The sequence below is a fragment of the Symphalangus syndactylus genome, chromosome 9 (genome assembly GCF_028878055.3).
Source record: "Symphalangus syndactylus isolate Jambi chromosome 9, NHGRI_mSymSyn1-v2.1_pri, whole genome shotgun sequence".
In the NCBI taxonomy this organism is placed as follows: domain Eukaryota; kingdom Metazoa; phylum Chordata; class Mammalia; order Primates; family Hylobatidae; genus Symphalangus; species Symphalangus syndactylus.
The window spans coordinates 129,955,204-129,981,520 of NC_072431.2; the positions used below are offsets into that span (position 1 = coordinate 129,955,204).

Sequence of the window (26,317 nt, forward strand, 5' to 3'; positions counted from 1 at the left end):
ACATGAGACATTAATGCAGCATGATTACAAATCTCTGCACGTGTATCTTTGTATATACATATACACTTACCCAGTGTGACAGAACAAGCCACAGGCTTCTGTGCAGTGGTTATCTTCAAGGTGTTTATCTGTGTAATAATTACATGAGCATTGACTTTGTGATAATTTATTGAGCTGTATACATTTGTATTTTTGCAAATCTTTTGTGGTTTATAACTCACCACAAAGGAACAACTTAAAATATGAGAATAAAAGAATTTATCAGATTATTTTCTTAGGTCACTAATAGAACTAAGATCCATGGACAAAGGTTTCTAAGAGATAGATCATCCATTTTACATCTTTGAAACCAGGCTAGAGAATTCAGTACAACAAGATCCATTACTTGCTCTTCAAAAGTGAAGCATTGATCTTCTCAAATGATTTTAGATACTAGAGAAGCAATATTAATAGCTTCCTTCTGGGTGATTTGTTACCAATTAGTGGTCCAGCATTATGGAGATTATTCTGGCCCAGCAGAAATAACCTAATTTAAATTTTCTGACAATAAGATGCAGACACATATTCATATGCACATATAAAAGCTTACACGATAGTGTCAACTCCTTTTCACACTTATTGTGTTCTCCATTCTCTTTCAAAGAAAGACGTGTTTTTTCAAATGTGTAATTTCAAACTCGATTCCCAAGACAAAAGGAAAAGGCTACCATCAAATGTTTAAAGAATAATCTCCTTTATTTTATAATAATAATGGTTAGAAGTTCAATATTTCTGCTCAAACACAGAAGCAGGCAGGCATATTTGCAAAAGCCCTCACAATGTTTGCCATCTTCTTTACAGAAGACAACATTTATAAAACCTTTGCATCCCATGGCAGGTGCTGGGTCTCCTCTTGGGAATTTGTGCTGTTCAGATATTGCCTTTCATTTGAACTTCAAACACCTTTAAAAAAATAGAGGCTGCATTTTAGTATCATTTAAAAATTAAAAGCCTTTTATTTTTGTCATTATATCTTTCATGGTTTTACTTTTCAAAAATAAATCAAAGCCAAAACTAATTATTGTCATAGCCAGCAAAAACCTGAAAAATGGGAAAAGTCTTTTAAAATGAAACTTTGGTCTGCTTCTCCCATAAAATCATTAAATTTATGTACGAATTATTATAGAATTTCCAGTGCGTTTGATAATGATCTCCCTTCTTTGAGAACTTAGAGAATTAACCAAATAATTATCGTCACCTAAATAATTGGAAAAAATATTTTTTAGAGCTAGAACGTTTCCTTTTTTCTTTTGTTTTAATGGCACAATGTAAGGTTAAACACTTCAGTTTAAGTTAAAGACACATTTTCATCTACAGAAATTATGTCCTAAAGTGTTTATTCAGCCTGCAGTACCTGTAAATAGAAGAATATTGTAGAATTATAGCATTTTATTGTCCGTTTCTTCTAAAACAAAAACTCTTGTTTTCTGTGTTTTCTCTGTTTTGCTTTTTATCAGGCTTGGACTCCTGGATCGTCTGGTAACTTCAAAAATCTGGTGAGATACTTTTTTCTTTGAGACTCTCAGCCTTTTGATATATTTATTTTGTTTGTCACTATTCCTTGGAGTATGTTTTTATTTCTGTGTCAGGCTTGATCCTTAAAAGAAATTCTCCCCTCATTTCCATCTTCTGAGTTTGAATCTCATAAGGCCAGTTACATCTTAACCCATATTAGACAATCTGATAAGTCCAGATACTTCTTGGAGTTTCAACTTCATGGGTTAGGAGAACATTCCGAACAGAGGGAGCATTTGTTTCTTAAGGAAATTAAATCCCCACTGAAAGAGTTTGTGACAGGACAGAGGATTTTGCAGGTAAAATGTGGAAAATTTTTCTTTAAAAATAGATCAGATGCAGAAGCAAGATAAAAACCAAAGATGAGCTGACACAAAAATTGGGTGTTTAAAAGTTTTTCAGTAGTACAATGCTGAGAGTATAATTTACATGTTATAAAGCTAGAAACACACTGAACGCACTGATCTTTTCCACATGGAAACTCTTAAAATCCTTGCAACGTTTTCCTGGGACATGCATTATAGCGATGATAAAGCTGTATTGGTTGAGATAGGAGGTTTTCTGTGAAGTTGTATATTTTTCCAAACCGCAGCTGTGTATTCATGTTTCAATCCACCTAGTCTTTTTTCTTCAAATATTATTGAAATATTGCTCACTATCAAATTCATACATTGGGATCCTACTATGTTCTGAGTGTATACAAGATTATAAAACATTTTATCTCATTTAATACTATGAAGAAATTTCTAGCTTAGATACCTGTGTAGACTGGATGTCCCAACTCATCTGACTCAGTGACCCTTTCCATAATACTGAACCAGGAATGAGATTCTAACTTGATGGACTGCAGAAATACAGTCTTGTACTCCTTTATTTAGTAATAACTGGGTATTGCTGGATGGGAGTGGGAGAGCAGTGAAGGTCCAGTATCTCCTTGCTCTTGTTCATTATCTTTCTAAAACCAAATGCTTTCAGGATTTCTCAATATCTTGTAATCATTTCATTTCCGTGCGGGTTTCATCCTTCCAGTTCACACTTCCCACCAAACAGTACCACATTTGATAGTAAACTGTCATGTTGAACACATGTTACTGAAGATTTGAGGTTAAACAGAATTATTGCACACAAAGAAAAAACTTAAAGTTGTATATCAGATCTCATCACTAAGAAAGCCACTGAATGATGCCTTTCCCATAGAGATGTGTACTTTGTCTCTGTCCATCATCAGTGCACCATGAACCGTTGGGGTCTGCATCCCTCCCAGAAGAATACATTTTGATGTATTTCTCTCTGTCTTATTCCTTATATTTGAGTCCTGCAAGATACGTGAAGAATAAGTTGACATTAAAATATTCTGTCGTAACTTTAACCAGCCCACAGTGAAGGCAAGCTTCTGTTTATTGCGAGACTAGTTTAGCCCTTCATTGTGCAGGCATTTACTAGGCCTGAGTAGAATTTTGCATTACCTTTGGAGGGTGGTAAATAGAAATTTCTACCAAACAAATACCTATTCACAATGATTAATTCAGTCCTTCATATTTAACCATAAATACAAACAAAAGAAACTTGAAATTACATTTTTTCTTAGTAATTTTATATTTTTGGAAACAAGGTTTCACTGTGTTGCCCATGCTGGCCTCCTTTGTCCAAGAAATCCTCCTACCTTAGCCTCCAGAATCGCTGAGACAACACAGCCACACCATGGCCCCTGGCTGCCTTAATGGTTTTTCAAAGTATTCATCAAAATATTAGTCAATATTTAGCCTCCAAATGAGGATGAGGGTTAGCCTCCCATCTCCCTCAGCACTTTCTGCAAATGGAAAGCTTTGCTTAAGCATTTCTTGAGGAACTGGGGTCTTTTAGGTAGCAGAAATTTTGCCTCCTCATTTCCATCATAACAAATCCTAGAGGTCCTCTATCCTTTTTCCATCCTAAAGCTTTTCTTAGTTGCAAAAGTTGGATCTGGACCCTCCTCCTGTAATTGTCCTTTTGCCTAAATTCCATCATTTTTCATTTAAATTGTCAGTATGAATTTCCAATTCTGGATGGCCAAAATGATCTTTCTGGTGGTCTTCTATATTCTAATATATCTTATTTCAAATCCATTCTTAATATACTACCAGGTAATAGATTCAAAAACACTTATTCTCCTGTTTATTTGTTTTTTAATGTGACCAGTCTGGGAAAATGTGTGAATTTTTTTCCCCCAGTTTGATATACAAATTATACAATTAAGTATTTCCACAGTTATCCAAAAGCAATCTCTCTTCAGTACATACCAGAAATCTCAAAGCTAATAAGGTTGTTCTGTTTTCTCCCTTCACAAGCCCCACCATCACTATTTCTGCTTCTGTGAACAGCATAATCAGTGTATCTGCTCATATCCCCATTTCCTATTCATTCCTCAAGGCCAAATTCAAGTCCCACTTTCTCCTGGAAGTCTTCGTTGTTTTAAATATTGTAGTTTGATTCCCCCTCTCCTTGAACTCTTTGTTTTTAAGATCACAAAGTATAGCACTTTACCTTACACCATCATATGTTCTAAGGTTCTTGTGTTGTGTGCATCTTTTCTAAGCAGGAATTCTGCAAGTTTGTTAAATGAGGAAACAATGTCATCTTGTTCTCTTTACTGCAGCATACCTAACACATTGCTCTATGTTTAGTAGTTCCCCAGTATTTTCAATTAACTAACTTATTTAAGATTTCACCTTTACTTAAAAAATAACCTTCCTGTGTCCAAGTGTTCTCATTGTTCAATTCCCACCTATGAGTGAGAACGTGCAGTGTTTGGTTTTTGTCCTTGCGATAGTTTGCTGAGAATGATGGTTTCCAGCTTCATCCATGTTCCTACAAAGGATATGAACTCATCCTTTTTTATGGCTGCATTCCAGGGTGTGGGGAGGCGGAAGGGATAGCATTAGGAGATACACCTAATGTAAATGACGAGTTAATGGTTGCAGCACACCAACGTGGAACATGTATACCTACGTAACAAACCTGCACGTTGTGTATATATACCCTAGAACTTAAAGTATAATTTTAAAAAACCTTAAATTTTCATTTCTAGAATTGCTTGCTTCTAGTTATCATTTTCAAAGAAAACAATGCTGTGAACATGAAGGATGGTTAATAATATTTGAAAAACATTCTGAACTATCATGATACACTCTAGAAAACTGAGTGCCATTTGAGAGAAATGAAAATAAATGTAAAATACAAACCAGAGTACCATTGAAATACAAATGATAATATGCAAACTTAGATTCCAAATTAAATACATTAAAAATAATCCATTAAATTATGATATAATGCTCAAGTTAAAAATTATTTACTCTGGAACTAAATACCAGCAGTAAAAATTTACTTCAAAATAAAGAACTGACACTTCCCACATAGCAGGTAAAATATTTACAGAAAATCTTATTACAGCATTTTTTCACTTAAATAAGGTAATGTGTTCAATGTTTATGAATCACTGAATTTTGTAACTGTGTGTGTTTAATTCTGGCAATTTGTTCCAATTCATGTATTGTATTTTCTGCACCTGGATTTTGGACCCTTCAAGAGGTCAAAATAGTAACATATGCACAATGATGTACACTCAAAGAGAATTTGGATTTTCAAGCTTTCACCGTTTGTCAGGTACAATGCTAGGTGCTTTATCTATGTATTCTCATTTCATGCTTCCAGTCTCAATTTGTAAAGGGCATTTTGATATCACTTTAGAGATGAGACTAATGGTCAGGGAGCTTAATTAGTTCATCTACAATCTCATACTTAATGAATCAAGATGCTGAGATTTCAGTCTATCCTTTGGACTCTAAAGACTATATATACTGAGATACTATTATCCTAGTAACTTTTTAATAAAACCAAATGCTACATATATTTGAGTAATAACCCTGATCTGAAGCCCTTAAGAAAGTTTATACATAGATGGTTAAAACAAGATTTTATCTTTTGTACTTATATAGTTATTGAGAAAAATTCAGAGATAGTTACTTTAAATCCAAGGGAAAATAAATTGTCACAGCCCATGCCCCAATTTTGGATCTGTGTATACATATCTTTTATACCTGTAAAACCGTGTCATTAATAAGTGAAGCAAAATCTATAGAAACCCACTTAATCCTTCTGCATTCATACAATGATGATTAATGGCTGTTTCATTTCCTCATTAGTGTTCTCAGTTTTCTAATGCAAATTTTATGCAAGTTTGGCCATCCTGAAATTTTTTAATAGTATTACAGGTAACTTGCAAATTAAATTCATGTCCTTAGCCTTAGTCATACAAAATCTTTCAAATAATACAAACTAATTCAAATGTAGTATTATATTTTCCAAGAATTGAATGCTATTTCCATCTAGAGAGTTTAAAAAGTATATTTCTTTTATATGTAACAAAAATATTCTGATGTTTTATCTACAAGATACTCTCCCCTCAAAAATTAAATGTTTTGTGTTAAAATGATGTTACGGTTTTCAAGGTTGTTATGTTATGTATTTAAATTATAGAGAACAAACCAAACACATATACCAATCTCACAGTTTTGACTTTTTAAGCATAGAGTGTATGAAAATGCTTTGCACATTTTAATGTTATACACAGTTATTAAAGTTGTTATTACTGCTAGTGTGCTATCCTGATGTAAATTTATGTCATGATATGAACATAAATCGTGTGTTCACTGACCAAAGGAAGGAATCATACTCTCATGAATTTACTAATATGTTCGTTCTCTCACAATTTTTTTTTTGTTGCAAACCATTTGATAGTGATTGGGTAATATAAAAAGGATATGACATGACCCCAACTTCAAGGACCTTAATTTTATGTTCTTTGTATAATTAGATGCTTTTATTTATCGTTTTAAAAAAAAGGTTATTTAAAATTATGAGCATTTGCTTTAAGCCTTTTATTCCATTTAGCTTCCTGGGATAGCAGGTTATTAGAAATCATAAGGATGATGGGATAGATACTATTAGTGTGCATTAATATCTGGGTTTCTTTCTTTAGTGACCATATAGGAGATCATAATTTCCTTCCACCTTGCAGTTAGGTGGGGTCATAGGATTACTTCTGGCCAAGGGAAAACGGAAGTAAAGTATATCACTTCTGTGCAGAGGAGGTAAAAATCCTCTATGTGCATTTTCAGTCTTTCTCTTCCTCTGCAAAGGAGATTGTAGAGGAGGCATACATTTGAGACAGTAGAGCCACAAGACTGAATCATCCTAATCCCTGAGTCACCTGATGGAGGAGAGCTGCAGTGAAGACTCTCCCAGTTTCACAGCTAACTTATCTGAACAACAGATGAATTCTGTTTTCTTAAGCAACTGAGTTGCATTTTATTTTTGTTTTGTTTGTTACAGCAGCATAAAGCCCGCCCAAACTACTCAAATGGAAATAGGCACTGTTATATTTGGGTATTTCTGAAATCTAGAGCCATGCTTCCAAGGACATATTTTGACAATTTTATTTTAGACTTTGAAATAATTCTGTCCTGACTTTTACCACATAACTTGCAGTACCACTTACTTGTGTGGCAAAGCAGGCACCTTAGGCCTCCAAAATAGAAGACTTGGGATAAACAGTACTAAAAATTTTAATAAAAATCAAGTATGATTAACTTAACAAATGTCATTAGATAAACTAAAAAACATGAAATAGGAAAAAATATACAGGATACATATCTACGCTCAAAATGGTCTACTTTCTAATAGGAAAATGGACAGCATTCTTTTAATAATAGTTGAAGTTCTTTAATCTTAACTGTCATTAAGCAACAATCCATATTAAAGGCCATCTAACAATAATTTCTAAATTTAAGGAGCCACTGTATCTTAGATGATTTTATTTTGATGTGTTGCCCAAAGTTTACTGTGTTCAACTCTTGCCTTAGTTTCTGGAATGATCTGAATCACCACCTGCTTCCTATGTCTTTGGCTCTTTTTACCTTTTAGAGTAGAAGTCTCCCTCTGCTATTTCATTTTTACTTTTTAGGATCCATAGTAACTTAAATGCCACCAATATGCCAACTAGCATCATTCATTTCTATAGCAGCTAATTAGTTAAACTTTTTTTCTTTACACGTAGGACTAGAGATAAAAAATAATTGTCTACAATTACCTGGAATTAAAAGGATTTCAGTTTATCACTAAGGAAGGAGGCACAACAAATTATGACTCATTAAGTATTTTGTGTCAATCACTAATAGCCTCTAAAATACTCGTGGGACATGTATTATTTCATTTTCACTCTGCAGATAAAGACATACCAGAGACGGGGTAGTTTATAAAGAAAAAGAGGTTTAATGGGCTCACAGTTCCAGGTGGCTGGGGGAGTCTCACAATCATGGCAGAAGGTGAAAGGTACATCTTACGTGGTGGTAGGCAAGAGAGAATAGGAGCCAAGCAAAAAGAGGAAACCCCTTATAAAGCCGTCAGATCTCATGAGACTTACTCACTACCACAAGAACTGTATGGGGGAAACTGCCCCCATGATTCAATTGCCTCCCTATGGGTCCCTCTTACAACACATGGGAATTATGGGAGCTACAATTCAAGACAGGATTTGACTGAGAACACAGCCAAACGATATCAGGACATTAAAATCTACCTCTATAAAGTTTATTCAATGTGTAAGAATCAGAATTCCTACATACGGAGTTCAATCCAACTTGAGAGGTTACATACCCTACAATGGCTTTCATTCACTGAATATCAGCTTGCTCTTCACCTAATTTCACCGTCAGGATAGCATTCATTAAACATTCACAAGGCAGCAAGTCTCATCTCAGAAGGACTACCAGTGTTTAAACATGTTCCTTTGGCATTAAGCAAAAATTACATTATATTCATAATTGCCCCTCAGGGTAGCATAGGACTTATGTATTTGTTAACACTCCAAGGAATTGACTCTAAGAGTGTTAATAATTGGACTACACGGAAGAGTGTTCACTTAGTGGGAAGTTAAACTATCTACTTTTTTATTTTAGCCTCTCATCTGACATAAAATATTTATAAATGTTTTTATGAAGATAATTTATTTTCATTTAATTTTGAGACAGGGTCTCACTCTGGTTATCGAGGCTACAGTGCAGTGGTGCGATCCTGGCTCACTGCACGCTTGACATCCCAGGCTCAGGTGATCCTCCTGCCTCAGCTTCTGAGTAGCTGGGATTATAGGCTTATGCCACCACGCCTGGCTAACTTTTTGTATTTTTAGTAGAAATGGGGTTTCAGTGTGTTACCCAAGCTGGTCTTGAATTGCTGGACTTAAACAATTCACCTGCCTCAGCCACCCAGAATGCCAGAATTATAGGTGTGAGCCACCACGCCTGGCCAAGAATAATTTATATAGTGATTCTAATAAGTCTGACATTATCTATCATATTACTAATGTATTGAAAGAACGTTTTGTGGTTAATTAAGCACACATTTGTTGTATGATTTCTTTCCTCCTGTCCTAAATCAAGCAGCTCTTCTCCAGGTGTTCACCAAAATAGAAGTACTACCCTATAGTTCTTTCCTAATTTCAAAAGCTCTCTGCTTATTATTCTCTGTTTGTTATTGTACATACTTTTTAACAGAACCTTGGGTACTCAGAACACTGTACTTATTATTTAACAAGTATGTGTTCTTGAAACAGAACGTTCTACAATTTACAGCTGACACTCCTATCCATTTTTCATTCTCCTCCCTTATTTGTAATAAGAGAATATTTCCACTTTGCCTGAGCCTGTATACCATTCTTGCTGTACAAACTCTAATGTCAAAGAAAGATGTATGCCTTGAAAAGTTATCCACAAACATGTTGAGACATCTGAAGATGCCTTTTCACATATTATTTCTATTTTCTAGTTGATGCTGAATTGGCTTACCATTTTTGCAAATGAGAGATAGTGGAAGATGATTGAGATTCCTGAAATGAAATATTACACAATATGTTTAACTGTTTAACATTTAAACCAAAATGGTTTAAAAAATCATGCTTAAAAAATAACATAGCATCTTCCTAAAGTACTGAACAATGGTAAGTGGTAGGGCTGTTAGGGGGGCTTTAAGGGAATGAGGTTATGCCAATAAGGAGTATAGACAAATAATTTTACACTGTCCTGCCTATGGCCACCTACCTCTGAATGGGAATCCCACTTTATCTTCATTTCTTGCTTCTGAGATACCCCTTACAGCCTGGGAAGGTATATGATTTGGACATGTGGAAGACAGTTAAATGCTTGGAATGTGTGCATGCCAATATCAGTGTTATGTGGCTATCCAATAGTGAAGATTTTTTTGGTGTAGGATGGAATGGAGTTAACCAAGGAGGTTCTGAGACAGATCCTAATAGAAGATTAATTATGGGATAACATTTTCTTGGTATTATAGCAATGTCAATGTTCTGTTTAATAGATGTACAAGTTGTCCCTAAAAAATAATGAGAAATTTCTTCTTTTTCTACTTAAATTCTAACAAATCAAATTAATAATGTTTCAAACGTTCATAGCCATGTAGTTACTGTATTATCCCTAATGCTGGCTTGGTTGGGATTTGTCTTGTCTTTTACATGGTTGTCCTGAAGTCATCTGCTTCCCTAAACAATGTGTACTGCTGGGAAAGACAGAGAGAGAATGAAACTTCCAATGATTAGAGACATAGCCAAGTTTTGTTGTGAGGGCTATCTTGAAAGAAGAATTCTCTTGTTAAAAAAAAATGTCCTGCAGTTCCCCAAAGTATAATAATTTGTCACTAATTTTCACAAAAATAATTATCACCACAGGAAACTTCTCAAATGTTTATTATTCTTGAAGAAAAAAAACTTACACATTTGTTTCTTTCTACAAACATGTAGTTGATTAATTACAAATAATATCAATCTGGAAATGAAATTCAAGAAACCAGAATATGAGACAAAAATGGAATGGAGATAAGGAGAACCAACTTATTAGGTAAGCCCTGAATGTAGACAGAGAAAGTGCTCAGATGAAGTGCTTATGTGGCTAGAGCTTCAGTGCCTTTTCTCTTAGCCTTTATTAGTCCATTTTCACACACTCAATAAAGACATAATCTGAGAATGGGAAGAAAAAGATGTTTAATGGACTTATGGTTCCACGTAGCTGGGGAGGCCTTACAATAATGGTGGAAGGCAAGGAGGAGCGAGTCACGTCTTACATGGATGGCAGCAGGCACAAAAAAAGCTTGTGCAGGGAAACTCCCATTTTTAATACCATCAGATCTCATGAGACTTATTCACTATCATGGGAACCGCATGGGAAAGACTTGCCCCCATGATTCAGTTATCTCTCACCAGGTCCTTCCCAGAACGTGAGGGAATTTTAGGAGCTACAAGATGAGATTTGACTGGGGACACAGAACCAAACCATATCACCTTTGAAGCAAAAGAGGACGTGTTAAGGACACTCTGATCAACCTACCCCAGATATTTTACCAGCTCTCCCCACTTATGCAGTCTGAAATACTCCTGTTTCCCTCTTGAAAATGTGGGTGACAAAGAAGGGAATGCAGGAAGGGACACGAAATAACCTCTGCGAGTCTCCCAAAGCCAGATAGTGTTCTGACCACTCCTCTGCCATTGATCTTCATTGTACTGTAGCTTAGTAATCAGAGGACAGTTTGGAAGTTAGTTTGCCTAGGCTCAAATCCCAGCTATGTCACTTGTTACCTGCGTGAACTTGGGTGAGTTATTTAACGTCTATATACCTCCATTTCCTCCACTGTAAATGGGGATACCTTAAAAAGCAGTTGTAAAGATTTTACATGCAAATTTTGCAGTGCTTACAACAATATCAGGCAAGAAGTGTTGTCTATCATTTTTATCACCTTCATCCTTTACATTTTGATCTAATGCTGTCTTCAACTGGATCAGAAATACATTCCAAGCATTCTGTGACCTTCTTTCATCCACTTAAGGATCTGTTAATATACAGTAAAGACCTCACAGTTGAATATAGTTGGCTGCTCTATACAGGGTTTAGTTATGGGGATAAGGCTATCCAAGACTTACTACCTCAATATATATTCATATATACATCAGGTTATTTCCATTCTGGGAAAGAAAGTACAAGTGATGTAACTCTGGCAAAGGCCTATGAAGCACACAACTTCAACGCTATGTTTATTGAGTTGAGCTTTGAGAGATCATAAACACCCTCAAAAGCATTTAATCTGTAACTGTGGTGTTTCCTTGAATGAGTATTTCAAATATTGACATAAGATAAAAGACTTATCTCAAACTTTGGATGCAACCTTTCAAAAAGAAAATGTACATTGAAACAGAGACAACTTTAAGGGTGATCCCAAAAAATGTACAATTCACATTCTCTAAAGACTGTACTGAAACTAGAAGTCAGTCATATGAATTTAGCTACAACAATAACAAAAATCATCTTAATGTTTTTATTAAAAAAAGACATAAATAATTTTTGCCAGGAGTGATAAGTGGTGGCCACTTCTATTCAATGTTGTACTGGAGGTTCTAGCCAGGGCAATTGAGAAAGAAAAAGAAATAAAAAGGATCCACATTGGAAAGAATCTTTATCTCTAGATTACATAATTTTATATGTAGGAAACCCTAAGGAATCTACCTAAATATATATCAGAACTAATGAGTTCAGCAAGGTTTCAGGATACAAGAGTAATACTTTACAAACCAATGATATTTCTATACATTTGTAATGAACAATCCAAATATGAAAATAAGAAAACACTTTTATTCAAAACAGTATCAAGTAAAATACTTATGAATAAACTTAACAAAAGAGGTGTAAAACTGATATTCAGAAAACTTCAATTAATGGGGAAAAACCAAAGATCTACATGAATGGAAAAAAATATATTCATGGATTGGAAGACTTAACATTGTTAAGATGGCAGTATTCCCCAAATCGATCTGCAACCTCAATGTAATCTCAATCTGAATCCCAGCTCACTTCTTTGTAGAAACTAACAAGCTGATTCTAAAATTCACATGGCATTGTCAAGGACCCAGAATAGCCAAATCTTTAAAAAAGAACAAAGTAGGAGGACTCACAGTTTCTGATTTGAAAATTTACTATAAAACCATGAGAATCAATGCAGTATGGCATTGTTACAAGCATAGACAAAACTGGCCTAACAAATAAATCAATGAAGTAGAATTGAATGTCCAGAAATAAAGCCATATGTTTATGGGTAACTGATCTTTGACAAAGGTGCCAAGATAACCCAATGGGGAAAGTAATATTTTATTCCCAGCAAATGGTGCTGAGACAACTGGATAGTCTTATGTAAAAGAATGAAGTCAGATCCCTATCTCAAACCACATATAACTCAAAATAGATCACAGGTCTAAATATAAAAGGAAAAACTATAAAATTCTTAGAAGAAAACATAGGAGTAAATCTTTGTGACCTTGTGTTACACAGTGGTTCCTAACTATAACATCAAAGAAAAATAGATAAATTGAATTTCATTGAAATTAAAGTCTTCTGTGCTTTAAATAATGCCATTAAAAATGTGAGAACATAATTCAATGAATGGGAGAAAATGTTGTGAAATCATATATCCAATAAGAGATTAGTATCTAAAATATATAAAGAGCTCAACTCAAGCATAAAAAGACAACCCAATTTAAAAAATGCAAATGATTTCCATAGACGTCTCTCCAAAGATAAAGAAATGGTCAACAAGCATATGAAAAGATGTTCAATATCACTAGTTAACAAAGAGGCAAATCGAAACCACAACAAGGTACTGCTTCTCACCCACTAGGATGCCTAGAATAAAAAAGTCAGATATTCAGTGTTGTCAAGGATGTGGAGGAATTGGAATTGTTATCAATTGCTGGTGGGAATGCAAAATGATGCAGACACTTCAGATGTAGTTTAGCAGTTCTTCAAATGATTAAACACAGCGTTACTACGTGACTTGGAAATTCTACTCTTAGGTATGTACACAAGAAAAATGAAAATATATGTCTATGTAAAAACTTGTCCGCAAATTCTCAGAGGAACATTATTCATAATAGCTAAAAAATAGAAACAATCACCATGTCCATCAATTGATGAATAAATTTTTTAAATGTGGTATAGATTTTACAACACTATTTTTCCAAAAGTTAAAGAAATGAATTACTGTTATGTGCTATAATATGAATGAAATTGGAAAACATTATTCTATGTGAAAGAAGCCAGTCACAATAGACCACATATTTTATTATTATATTTACATGAATTATCCAGAATAGGGAAATCCATAAATTTGGTTGCCAAGAGCTGAGGAAGAAGAGAGGATATCTGCTAATGAGTATAGGATTTCTTTTGGGGATATTAAAAATGTTCTAAAATTAAGTAGTTCTGATGGTTACACAACTTTGTGAGTTAACAAAAAAACTGCTGAATTGTATACTTTAAAAGGGAGAGTTTTATGGTGTGTAAAATATATCTTAATAAAGTGATTCCTTAAAAAAGAGAGAAAAAAAGAAACTGGGATAAATATGATATATTAAAACTTAAGGAGATAAGTCTAATACTCACGCATACCTTAATCTAGGAATAAGCCAAAATATTTAAAAAATCATATGTACGGAGACCGGGGTGGAGCCAAAATGGCCGAATAGGAACAGCTCCGGTCTCCAGCTCCCAGCCCCAGCGACACAGAAGACGGGTGATTTCTGCATTTCTGCTTGAGGTACCGGTTTCATCTCACTAGGGAGTGCCTAACAGTGGGTTCAGGACAGTTGGTGAAGCGCACTGTGCGTGAGCCGAAGCAGGGCGAGGCATTGCCTCACTCGGGAAGCGCAAGGGGTCAGGGAGTTCCCTTTCCTAGTCAAAGAAAGGGGAAATAGACGGCACCTGGAATATCGGGTCAGTCCCGTCCTAATACTGCGCTTTTCCAACGGGCCTGGAAAACGGCACACTGGGAGATTGTGTCCCGCACCTGGCTCGGAGGGTCCTATGCCCACAGAGTCTTGCTGATTGCTAGCACAGCAGTCTGAGATCACGCTGCAAGGCGGCAACGAGGCTGGGGGAGGGGCGCCCGCCATTGCCCAGGCTTGCTTAGGTAAACAAAGCAGCCAGGAAGCTCGAACTGGGTGGAGCCCACCACAGCTCAAGGAGGCCTGCCTGCCTCTGTAGGCTCCACCTCTGGGGGCAGGGCACAGACAACCAAAAACTCAGCGAGAACCTCCACAGCCTTAAATGTCCCTGTCTGACTGACAGCTTTGAAGAGAGTAGTGGTTCTCCCAGCACACAGCTGGAGATCTGAGAACGGACAGACTGCCTCCTAAAGTGGGTCCCTCACCCCTGAACAGCCTAACTGGGAGGCACCCCCCCAGTAGGGACAGACTGACACCTCATTCAACCGGGTACTCCTCTGAGACAAAACTTTCAGAGGAACTATCAGACAGCTGAATTTGTGGTCTCACGAAAATCCGCTGTTCTGCAGCCACCGGTGCTGACACCCAGCCAAACAGGGTCTGGAGTGGACCTCTAGTAAACTCCAACAGACCTGCAGCTGAGGGTCTTGTCTGGTAGAAGGAAAATTAACAAACAGAAAGGACATCCACACCAAAAACCCATCTGTACATCACCATCATCGAAGACAAAAAGTAGACAAAACCACAAAGATGGGGAAAAAACAGACCAAAAAAACTGGAAACTCTAAAAAACAGAGCACCTCTCCTCCTCCAAAGGAACGCAGTTCCTCACCAGCAACGGAACAAAGCTGGATGGAGGATGACTTTGATGAGTTGAGAGAAGAAGGCTTCAGAAGATCAAACTACTCTGAGCTACGAGAGGAAATTCAAAACAATAGCAAAGAAGTTAAAAACTTTGAAAAAAAATTAGAAGAATGGATAACTAGAATAACCAATGGAGAGAAGGGCTTAAAGGAGATGATGGAGCTGAAAGCCAAGTTTCGAGAACTACGCGAAGAATGCAGAAGCCTCAGTAGCAGATGCGATCAACTGGAAGAAAGGGTATCGCTGATAGAAGATGAAATGAATGAAATGAAGAGAGAAGGGAAGTTTAGAGAAAAAAGAATAAAAAGAAATGAACAAAGCCTCCAAGAAATTTGGGACTATGTGAAAAGACCAAACCTACGTCTGATTGGTGTACCTGAAAATGATGGGGAGAATGGAACCAAGTTGGAAAACACTCTGCAAGATATTATCCAGGAGAACTTCCCCAATCTAGCAAGGCAGGCCAGCATTCAGATTCAGGAAATACAGAGAATGCCACAAAGATACTCCTCGAGAAGGGCAACTCCAAGACACATAATTGTCAGATTCACCAAAGTTGAAATGAAGGAAAAAATGTTAAGGGCAGCCAGAGAGAAAGGTCGGGTTACCCACAAAGGGAAGCCCATCAGACTAACAGCTGATCTCTCAGCAGAAACTCTACAAGCCAGAAGAGAGTGGGGGCCGATATTCAACATTCTTAAAGAAAAGAATTTTCAACCCAGAATTTCCTATCCCGCCAAACTAAGCTTCATAAGTGAAGGAGAAATAAAATACTTTACAGACAAGCAAACGCTGAGTGATTTTGTCACCACCAGGCCTGCCCTAAAAGAGCTCCTGAAGGAAGCACTAAACATGGAAAGGAACAACCAGTACCAGCCCCTGCAAAAACATGCCAAATTGTAAAGACCATCGAGGCTAGGAAGAAACTATAGCAACTAACGAGCAAAATAACCAACTAACATCATAATGACAGGATCAGATTCACACATAACAATATTCACGTTAAATGTAAATGGGCTAAATGCTCCAATCAAAAGACACAGACTGGCAAACTGGATAAGGAGTCAGGACCCATCAGTGTGCTGTATTCAGGAAACCCATCTCATGTGCAGAGACACACATAGACTCAAAATAAAGGGATAGAGGAAGATCTATCAAGCAACTGGAAAACAAAAAAAGGCAGGGGTTGCAATCCTAGTCTCTGATAAAATAGACTTTAAACCAACAAAGATCAAAAGAGACAAAGAAGGCCATTACATAATGGTAAAGGGATCAATTCAACAAGAAGAGCTAACTATTCTAAATATATATGCACCCAACACAGGAGCACCCAGATTCATAAAGCAAGTCCTCAGTGACCTACAAAGGGACTTAAACTCCCACACAATAATAATGGGAGATTTTAACACCCCACTGTCAGCATTAGACAGATCAACGAGACAGAAAGTTAACAAGGATATCCAGGAATTGAACTCAGCTCTACATAAAGTGGACCTAATAGACATCTACAGAACTCTCCACCCCAAATCAACAGAATATACATTTTTTTCAGCACCACACCACACCTATTCCAAAATTGACCACATAGTTGGAAGTAAAGCTCTTCTCAGCAAATGTAAAAGAACAGAGATTATAACAAACTGTCTCTCAGACCACAGTGCAATCAAACTAGAACTCAGGATTAAGAAACTCAGTCAAAACCGCTCAACTACATGGAAACTGAACAACCTGCTCCTGAATGACTATTGGGTACATAATGAAATGAAGGCAGAAATAAAGATGTTCTTTGCAACCAATGAGAACAAAGACACAACATACCAGAATCTCTGGGACACGTTCAAAGCAGTGTGTAGAGGGAAATTTATAGCACTAAATGCCCACAAGAGAAAGCAGGAAAGATCCAAAATTGACACCCTAACATCACAATTAAAAGAACTAGAAAAGCAAGAGCAAACACATTCAAAAGCTAGCAGAAGGCTAGAAATAACTAAAATCAGAGCAGAACTGAAGGAAATAGAGACACAAAAAACCCTTCAAAAAATTAATGAATCCAGGAGCTGGTTTTTTGAAAAGATCAACAAAATTGATGGACCGCTAGCAAGACTAATAAAGAAGAAAAGAGAGAAGAATCAAATAGATGCAATAAAAAACGAAAAAGGGGATATCACCACCGATCCCACAGAAATACAATCTACCATCAGAGAATACTACAAACACCTCTATGCAAATAAACTAGAAAATCTAGAAGAAATGGATAAATTCCTCGACAAATACACCCTCCCAAGACTAAACCAGGAAGAAGTTGAATCCCTGAATAGACCAATAACAGGCTCTGAAATTGTGGCAATAATCAATAGCTTACCAACCAAAAAGAGTCCAGGACCTGATGGATTCACAGCTGAATTCTACCAGAGGTACAAGGAGGAACTGGTACCATTCCTTCTGAAACTATTCCAATCGATAGAAAAAGAGGGAATCCTCCCTAACACATTTTACGAAGCCAGCATCGTCCTGATACCAAAACCTGGCAGAGACATAACCAAAAAAGAGAATTTCAGACCAATATCCTTGATGAACATTGATGCAAAAATCCTCAATAAAATACTGGCAAACCGAATCCAGCAGCACATCAAAAAGCTTATCCACCATGATCAAGTGGGCTTCATCCCTGGGATGCAAGCCTGGTTCAACATACGCAAATCAATAAATGTAATCCAGCATATAAACAGAACCAAAGACAAAAACCACATGATTATCTCAATAGATGCAGAAAAGGCCTTTGACAAAATTCAACAACCCTTCATGCTAAAAACTCTCAATAAATTAGGTATTGATGGGACATATCTCAAAATAATAAGAGCTATCTACGACAAACCCACAGCCAATATCATACTGAATGGGCAAAAACTGGAAGCATTCCCTCTGAAAAGTGGCACAAGACAGGGATGCCCTCTCTCACCGCTCCTATTCAACATAGTGCTGGAAGTTCTGGCCAGAGCAATCAGGCAGGAGAAGGAAATAAAGGGTATTCAATTGGGAAAAGAGGAAGTCAAATTGTCCCTGTTTGCAGATGACATGATTGTATATCTAGAAAACCCCATTGTCTCAGCCCAAAATCTCCTTAAGCTGATTAGCAACTTCAGCAAAGTCTCAGGATACAAAATTAACCTACAAAAATCACAAGCATTCTTGTACACCAATAACAGACAAACAGAGAGCCAAATCATGAGTGAACTCCCATTCACAATTGCTTCAAAGAGAATAAAATACCTAGGAATCCAACTTACAAGGGATGTGAAGGACCTCTTCAAGGAGAAGTACAAACCACTGCTCAATGAAATAAAAGAGGATACAAACAAATGGAAGAACATTCCATGCTCATGGGTTGGAAGAATCAATATCGTGAAAATGGCCATACTGCCCAAGGTAATTTATAGATTCAATTCCATCCCCATCAAGCTACCAATGACTTTCTTCACAGAATTGGAAAAAACTACTTTCAAGTTCACATGGAACCAAAAAAGAGCCCGCATCGCCAAGTCAATCCTAAGCCAAAAGAACAAAGCTGGAGGCATCATGCTACCTGACTTTAAACTATACTACAAGGCTACAGTAACCAAAACAGCATGGTACTGGTACCACAACAGAGACATAGATCAATGGAACAGAACAGAGCCCTCAGAAATGATGCCGCATAGCTACAACTATCTGATCTTTGACAAACCTGACAAAAACAAGAAATGGGGAAAGGATTCCCTATTTAATAAATGGTGCTGGGAAAACTGGCTAGCCATATGGAGAAAGCTGCAACTGGATCCCTTCCTTACACCTTATACAAAAATTAATTCAAGATGGATTAAAGACTTATATGTTAGACCTAAAACCATTAAAATCCTACAAGAAAACCTAGGCAATACCATTCAGGACATAGGCGTGGGCAAGGACTTCATGTCTAAAACACCAAAAGCAATGGCAACAAAAGCCAAAATCGACAAATGGGATCTCATTAAACTAAAGAGCTTCTGCACAGCAAAAGAAACTATCATCAGAGTGAACAGGCAACCTACACAATGGGAGAAAATTTTTGCAACCTACTCATCTGACAAAGGGCTAATATCCAGAATCTACAATGAACTCAAACAAATTTACAAGAAAAAAACAACCCCATCAAAAAGTGGGCAGAGGACATGAACAGACACTTCTCAAAACAAGACATTTATGCAGCCAAAAAACACATGAAGAAATGCTCCTCATCACTGGCCATCAGAGAAATGCAAATCAAAACCACAGTGAGATACCATCTCACACCAGTTAGAATGGCCATCATTAAAAAATCAGGAAACAACAGGTGCTGGAGAGGATGTGGAGAAATAGGAACACTTTTACACTGTTGGTGGGACTGTAAACTAGTTCAACCATTGTGGAAGTCAGTGTGGCGATTCCTCAGGGATCTAGAACTAGAAATACCATTTGACCCAGCCATCCCATTACTGGGTATATACCCAAAGGACTATAAATCATGCTGCTATAAAGACACATGCACACGTATGTTTATTGCAGCACTATTCACAATAGCAAAGAGTTGGAACCAACCCAAATGTCCAACAACGATAGACTGGATTAAGAAAATGTGGCACATATACACCATGGAATACTATGCAGCCATAAAAAATGATGAGTTCGTGTCCTTTGTAGGGACATGGATGAAACTGGAAAACATCATTCTCAATCACAAGGACAAAAAACCAAACACCGCATGTTCTCACTCATAGGTGGGAATTGAACAATGAGAACTCATGGACACAGGAAGGGGAACATCACGCTCCTGGGACTGTTGTGGGGTGGGGGGAGGGGGGAGGGACAGCATTAGGAGATACACCTAATGCTAAATGACGAGTTAATGGGTGCAGGAAATCAACATGGCACATGGATACATATGTAACAAACCTGCACATTGTGCACATGTATCCTAAAACCCTAAAGTATAATAAAAAAAAAAAAAAAGAGTTTGAGACCAGCCTGGCCAACATAGTGAAACCTGGTCTCTAAAAAAAAAAAAAAAAAAAAAAAAAAATCATATGTACAAAAGCCTTGCCTGGTATTCACTACTCAAATTCTTATGTAAAAAATCAGATTTTATTGTTTTCCTAGTCTTTGATTGTTACTGTTCATTTCACATTTCAATGCACTAAAATGATTCAGTGCTGTAATTTTTATTACTAATGTGATTAATTCACCTTCCAACAAACATAGAAATGACCTGAATGACAAACAAGTGAGATATGGGTAAGAATTCATGTGACCTCAGGGTCTATCTCTTTAATAATTTTATCAGGGAGAGTTTAAACACATGACATCATAAATCCAGAATACTAAAGTCAGATTGGCCAAGACATTAGTAAAGTTGTTCATTTAACTCCCGTAGCAGCATGACTGTATCTTAGCAAAATGTGGGCTTTTCCTATCAACTTGTCATGTCTAAGGAATTAAGGTAAAAAATCCTGTTCTCATAGTGGAAAATAGGTCGAATATCTTGTTTTGAACCTGTGACCCCTATAGAATAGAGGCACATACTTCAGGCTTTATTGTGGCATGTTCTTATAAGTTATTTCTACAAAGGAGCAAGACTGTTTTCTCTCTCTCATTAAAAAGAATATAGTCCTTATACTCTTTTGTCCACTTGTCAAATTTAGAAGAAAAAAATTTAGGGAATCTAGTTTAGGGGATTTATTTTATTATTTTGCAATATATTTAGTGGGAATGAACATACATTTTACAATTTTTAAATTTAATAATAAACTCTTAGATGTCCTGAAGATATTCCATGATCCTCTATTGCAACTTTCTATACTCTTTTTAAGATGTTTATCCATAATTTTATTATTTTATTTAATTTTTACTTTAGTTTCAGGGGTACATATGCGGGTTTGTTACATAGATAAACTCATGTCGCTGAGGTTTGTTGTACAGATTATTTTATCACCTAGGTACTAAGCCTAGTACCCAACAGTTATTTTTTTCTACCCTTCTTGCTCCTCCCACCCTACAACCCTCAAATAGTCTCCAGTGTGTTGTTCCCCTCTCTGCTTCCATGAGTTCTTAACATTTAGCTCCTACTTTGAAGTGAGAACATGGGGGTATATGTCCCTGCATTAGTTTGCTAAGGATAATATCCTCCACTCCATCCATGTTCCAACAAAAGACATGATATCATTCTTCTTTATGGCTGCATAGTATTCCATGGTGTATATATATCACATTGTATTTATCCAACCTGTCATTGATGGGCATTTAGGTTGATTCCATATCTTTGCTATTGTGAATAGTACTGCAGTTAACACTCCTGTGTACGTATGTTTATGAACACCGTTATTTTTTGCACCGTCTCAATGCAGCAGATGAAGCCAGATTTTCTCAGTAGTAGTTACCTGCATGGGACTTAGATTCACGTATGGAGGTAGCAGGTTATTCCCAACACTTTTAACTCAAAACAACACACAGTCATTCTATATATGTTTACTACCCTGCCAGTATTTTCTAAGTCTGTCCTAACTTCTGACTTTCGGCTTCATGTCCTTAAGTAAATAAGAATGTAAAACGCCAAGTGACATATTCTTGGTTGGAACAGACATAGTTATGGAAATGGTATTTTTCTCCAATAACCTCTTTATGTTCCTTGAGATTCAGTTGTAGGGCTGTTTTAATACTGACTTCTTCTCTGACTGTTGACAATTTGCAATCTCTGGATCTGAGATTTCTCATCTATAAAGTGAGAGTATAAGTGTAAATTATTTCCAATTATGATCATCTACTTTGGACGAAAATGCTCACTGCTACCCCTTTTTTATACCTAGTAAACGGTTATAAGATGTTCATGCAGGATGTCACTTTGCCAGCTGGAAACATCTGGGGTCAACAGCACCTTTGCTTGAGTTTTGCTCATGCCTGCTGGGCTAGTTTCACCCACTTGGCCTTGCAGGCTCTGATCAGCTCGTGCTACCAACCCAGATCCCATGCCTGCCAAGGGTGAGCCGGGTGTGGAGTGGCAAGGGTCTGTGAACAACCAAGCGTGGGGTCTTGCCAGTGCACACAGTCATGTTGGGTACTTGAGCAGGGCAGGCAGCTCCAGGCACTAGCACAGGTGGCAGCTCCATGAGAGACTGAGACTGGACCAGATGTACTGCAAGAGACTTCCATTGTAGGACCAATGTCTGGACGAGGGGAATGCAGTGCGCCTGAAAGTGTAGAGATGCCAGAAACCACAGAACCCCAAAGAGCGTGTTACAGAATGACACAGCCCTGACATGGGGACCCCTGAGGTCGGGGATCCCAGAAGGTTTACAGTCCTTCTCCCCTCACCACTGCAGCATAGCAAGCTGTGAGGGGGATGTTGCAGAGCAGGTGTGTTTCAGACCGTTTGTGTTACAACTCTTTCAGTCCTGCCACCTTGTTCTGGCCTGCAAGTTCTGGGCTGGCCTAGCCCCGCTGCTACTTCCTGTTTGGGGAAGCTGCCTGGTACTAGCAGAGGGCAGGAGGGCTATGATGTTAAAGCAGCTCTGGCTTGGGTGATCCAGAGGTCTGAGCCCCCCAGAAAGGTCACCACTCTTCAATCCTGTGGTCCAGGAGCATGTCACTGCCCATGACTTAGTGAGCCGGCCGGAAATGTTATGGCTCTTTTCACTCCCACTGTTGGGTGGGTCTTGAGTTCTTGTCCCATGTCCAGGAAGAATGAGGTTATGTGGACAACTGGAGGTTGAACATGGTGGAGAGGAGCTTTATTAAGTGACAGAACAGCTCTCAGCACAGAGGTTGCCTGAAGTGGGTAGCTCCTATCTGCAGGCAGTTCATCCTCACAAGTCTCTGGGTCTGGCTGAGTCTGGAGATTTTATGGGCTCAGAATGGAAGAAGTGCATGCTGGTTTGTCAGTGAGTGGCCATGGACAGGCCTGGAAAAAGCACCATTCAATTGGCCAAAAGGCATCAAGGAAGTTCTGACTCCAGGTCACTGACTCCACCCAAAACTGGCATCTTGGCCCCCAGGCTTCAGGTCATCCCTGGCTTGAAGGTGCGTTTCACCAGGGACCCACAGCTTCCCACTTAGGAACGTGTCTACCTCTGGCTGCCATTAACATGCCCTCCATGGTGTCCAGGCTGTCTGTGCCAAGGGTCAACACCAGGCACGTGCCAAGCCAATCTCAGCCACCCAGCCTCCCTCCTGTGCTTGTTGGTGCCCAAAGTTTTAGCCTCAGAAGCAGTTTCCAGAGGGGGCCAAGAGAGCAGGGGGTCGGCATGTCAGCGCTGACCCCAAGTACAGGCACACCTGACCAGGTCACAACAGCACCTGGACTTAGCTATTGTGACATGTCCACAACTTTGCTCTGCCACAGAGCAGGTGCTTGGAGCAGTGAGAGGCCAGGGAGTGTGTGCAGGCACTTCTGAGCCTGCAGGGGAAGGGGGCTTCCTGGGTCTCTGAGAGCACAGGGATGCCTGGGTCTGGAGCTGTGGCTGGGCAGCTGCAGCTGTGCCTGGGAGCAGGGGCTCCCACCTCACTATTTAGTAGGGTACAGGGCTCCCACTTGGATCACCTGTTCCCCTCCCCCATCAGTTCCATGGAGCACACAGCCCCAGCTGCACCTCCGCTGCTGCAGCTGGCATCCTCACAGCGGCCACTCTAGATGGGCCTCTGCAGCCGTCAGTGTTTATTTTTTACTTCAGTGCATACAATTTCACATAGAGATGAACATGGAACTCCTGCTAGCATGATAGAATTTTTCTTTAATGTTGCTATTGTTTCATACTCATGTTTTCAATGCCATCTCCTCTTATAAAAGAAAACATTTTGATGTACTTTCTTTAAAGAATGCCAATGTATAACTCGAGTATTTGTTGTATTTGTGTCTATTTCTTGACAAACTAAAGAAGCATGTTTGTAAAATATATACTATTTTCAGAAAAGAGCAGAATTCCTTTAGCTAGCATGGTTTAACAGCAATGCCTATTTCACACCATTAGGTAAGGACATTTTGCGAGGGTATTTTTTGGAAAGCTGAGGATGATTTGAATTTATACTTAGATTTACTAAGACAAATGGATTTTTTTATTTCAAGTCTTTCCAATGCTAATTTTGTTTTTAATTTTTTGATTCCTACAATAATATATATTTTTTGCCCTAAGTGTTTTACAGATAGAAGTATCAAGTGGTTTGTATGTTCCCATATTATTTTTATAAATGGAGGGTCTGAGAAATCAAAAACAAGGGTTTACCTTGCTAAGATTAATTGCTTCCATCCACTGCACAGAAATCTGGCTTGGTATTCCCATTATTCCCTAAATTGTCAAAGACTTGTGGAGCTAAGTTTATGGGTTAAGTGTTCCATATTCATAATAGAATGTTCCCCTGAAATCAGAAGACATCTTTGTTTTGAATCATTCCTTCCATGTCTGCTGTTTTCAAAACTAACTTGTTAGACACTGGTTGAAATGACCACAAAAGTAATGTAAACAAAATGAGTGAGTTTTATATATGCTTACGTTGAAAGATGACTTCATTAAGAAGCTTCTTAGCACCAATTTGATTATTAAAGGGGTCCGTCTTAGATAGAATTATAAATTCTGTGAAAATTGCAATACACAACAGTCTTCAGCTATGATTAACCTCTGTTTGAAATAGGATTTTAATATTGAAGTGAAAGAGCTCATTGTTAGGAACAAATACATTCTCTTAATACTGCAATGTATTATTTTCTCCATCCAGATGAAGTATCTCTATCTAGATTCTATTTGAAGTTGCGGGTTTCCACAGATTTATTTAATGTATATTTTGTCTTTTTAGTTTTACTGGAACAGGTGTTTGTTCTCGGATTTTAGAAATCAATTAAAACTGTCCATCTTAATTTTTTTTTCCTGTGGGAAATATATTTTTTATTTTTTATTTCTTAGCTCCCACCAAGGCACTAATATGGCTTTCTATCATTGATGTGATGAAATGATAGAGAGGCTATTTATAACATGTCATTGCTACAAGGACTTGGAAGTAAGATAATCAACATAAGTCAATTCAACAAACATTTACAGAGCATTAACTATATGCCAACCAGTGTCAAGCCTTGAGAATTTAGAGTTGAAAAATGTACTATCTTCCTTCAAATTGCCCACAATATAGTAGGAACAGAAAGTCATAAATTGCAGTACCATAATTGTATGCATACCAGTGGAAGAATGTAATCAAAACATCTTGCTTTACATACAGAAAATGTGAAGTCCAGTGACATAAAGTAATTTGCCCAAAGTCACAAAGATATTTCGATGAGGATCCAGCGTAAACCCAGGCCTTGTAATTTCTTCTCTACAAAACCACAGCTAAATTCTGTAAGAAATGAATTATTGCTGGTACTTTCTTCTTCCCCTAAAAGCTGAAAGAAGAAACACAATAGTCATGAACATAAGCCAACAATAAAAAACATAATACACTAAATATTTTAATTCTTCCTCCATGCCCAATTTACCCCCCTAATTACCACAACATCTCCGTTTTTCACATCAGGATAAAGGAAGGAAAGGAATATTGAGCATCTACCTTGCTAAATGATATTTCTCAAACTCAAAAGGAACATTGCCGCCTTGAACTTTTAGACCTTTCACCTCCATGGCTCTGCCACCCACCTCCCACCATCAGCAGAGAACTCACAGCTATCAGTATGATCAGCTCCACCACTCTTTAGGCCTCTGCCCTTCCCAGAGGTCTCCAGTCTACAATGGTGTATGTTACAAATTTTGCTATTATTAACACTACAAGTAATATAATTTAACAGAATGTACATGTCCTTGAACAACTATTTTAATAGGAAAGCATCTCTAGAAATTTAACTGCTAAACATAGATGCACAATTTTAAGTTTTGAAAGCTATAACCTGTATATGTGTGTGTTTGTATGTGTGAATTATTCATTCATGTCTCTTGCCTATTTTTCAATAGGATTTTTATAAAACACTTGGTCGTATAAGCTCTTATATATTAAAATATGTATTTT

The 26,317-nt window shown here is 37.6% G+C and overlaps 1 protein-coding gene across 13 annotated transcripts in view; it reads left to right on the forward strand.

Annotated features, from left to right (window-relative positions):
• The window catches only part of PTPRD (protein tyrosine phosphatase receptor type D), a 2,314,079-nt gene that overhangs the window by 867,918 nt on the left and 1,419,844 nt on the right, over positions 1–26,317 (forward strand). For all 13 annotated transcript variants that reach the window (XM_055294262.2, XM_063609868.1, XM_063609869.1 and 10 more), the window contains exon 6: positions 1,497–1,535. The gene's annotated coding sequence lies outside the window, so the exon portion shown is untranslated. The remainder of the gene's footprint in view (positions 1–1,496; positions 1,536–26,317) is intronic.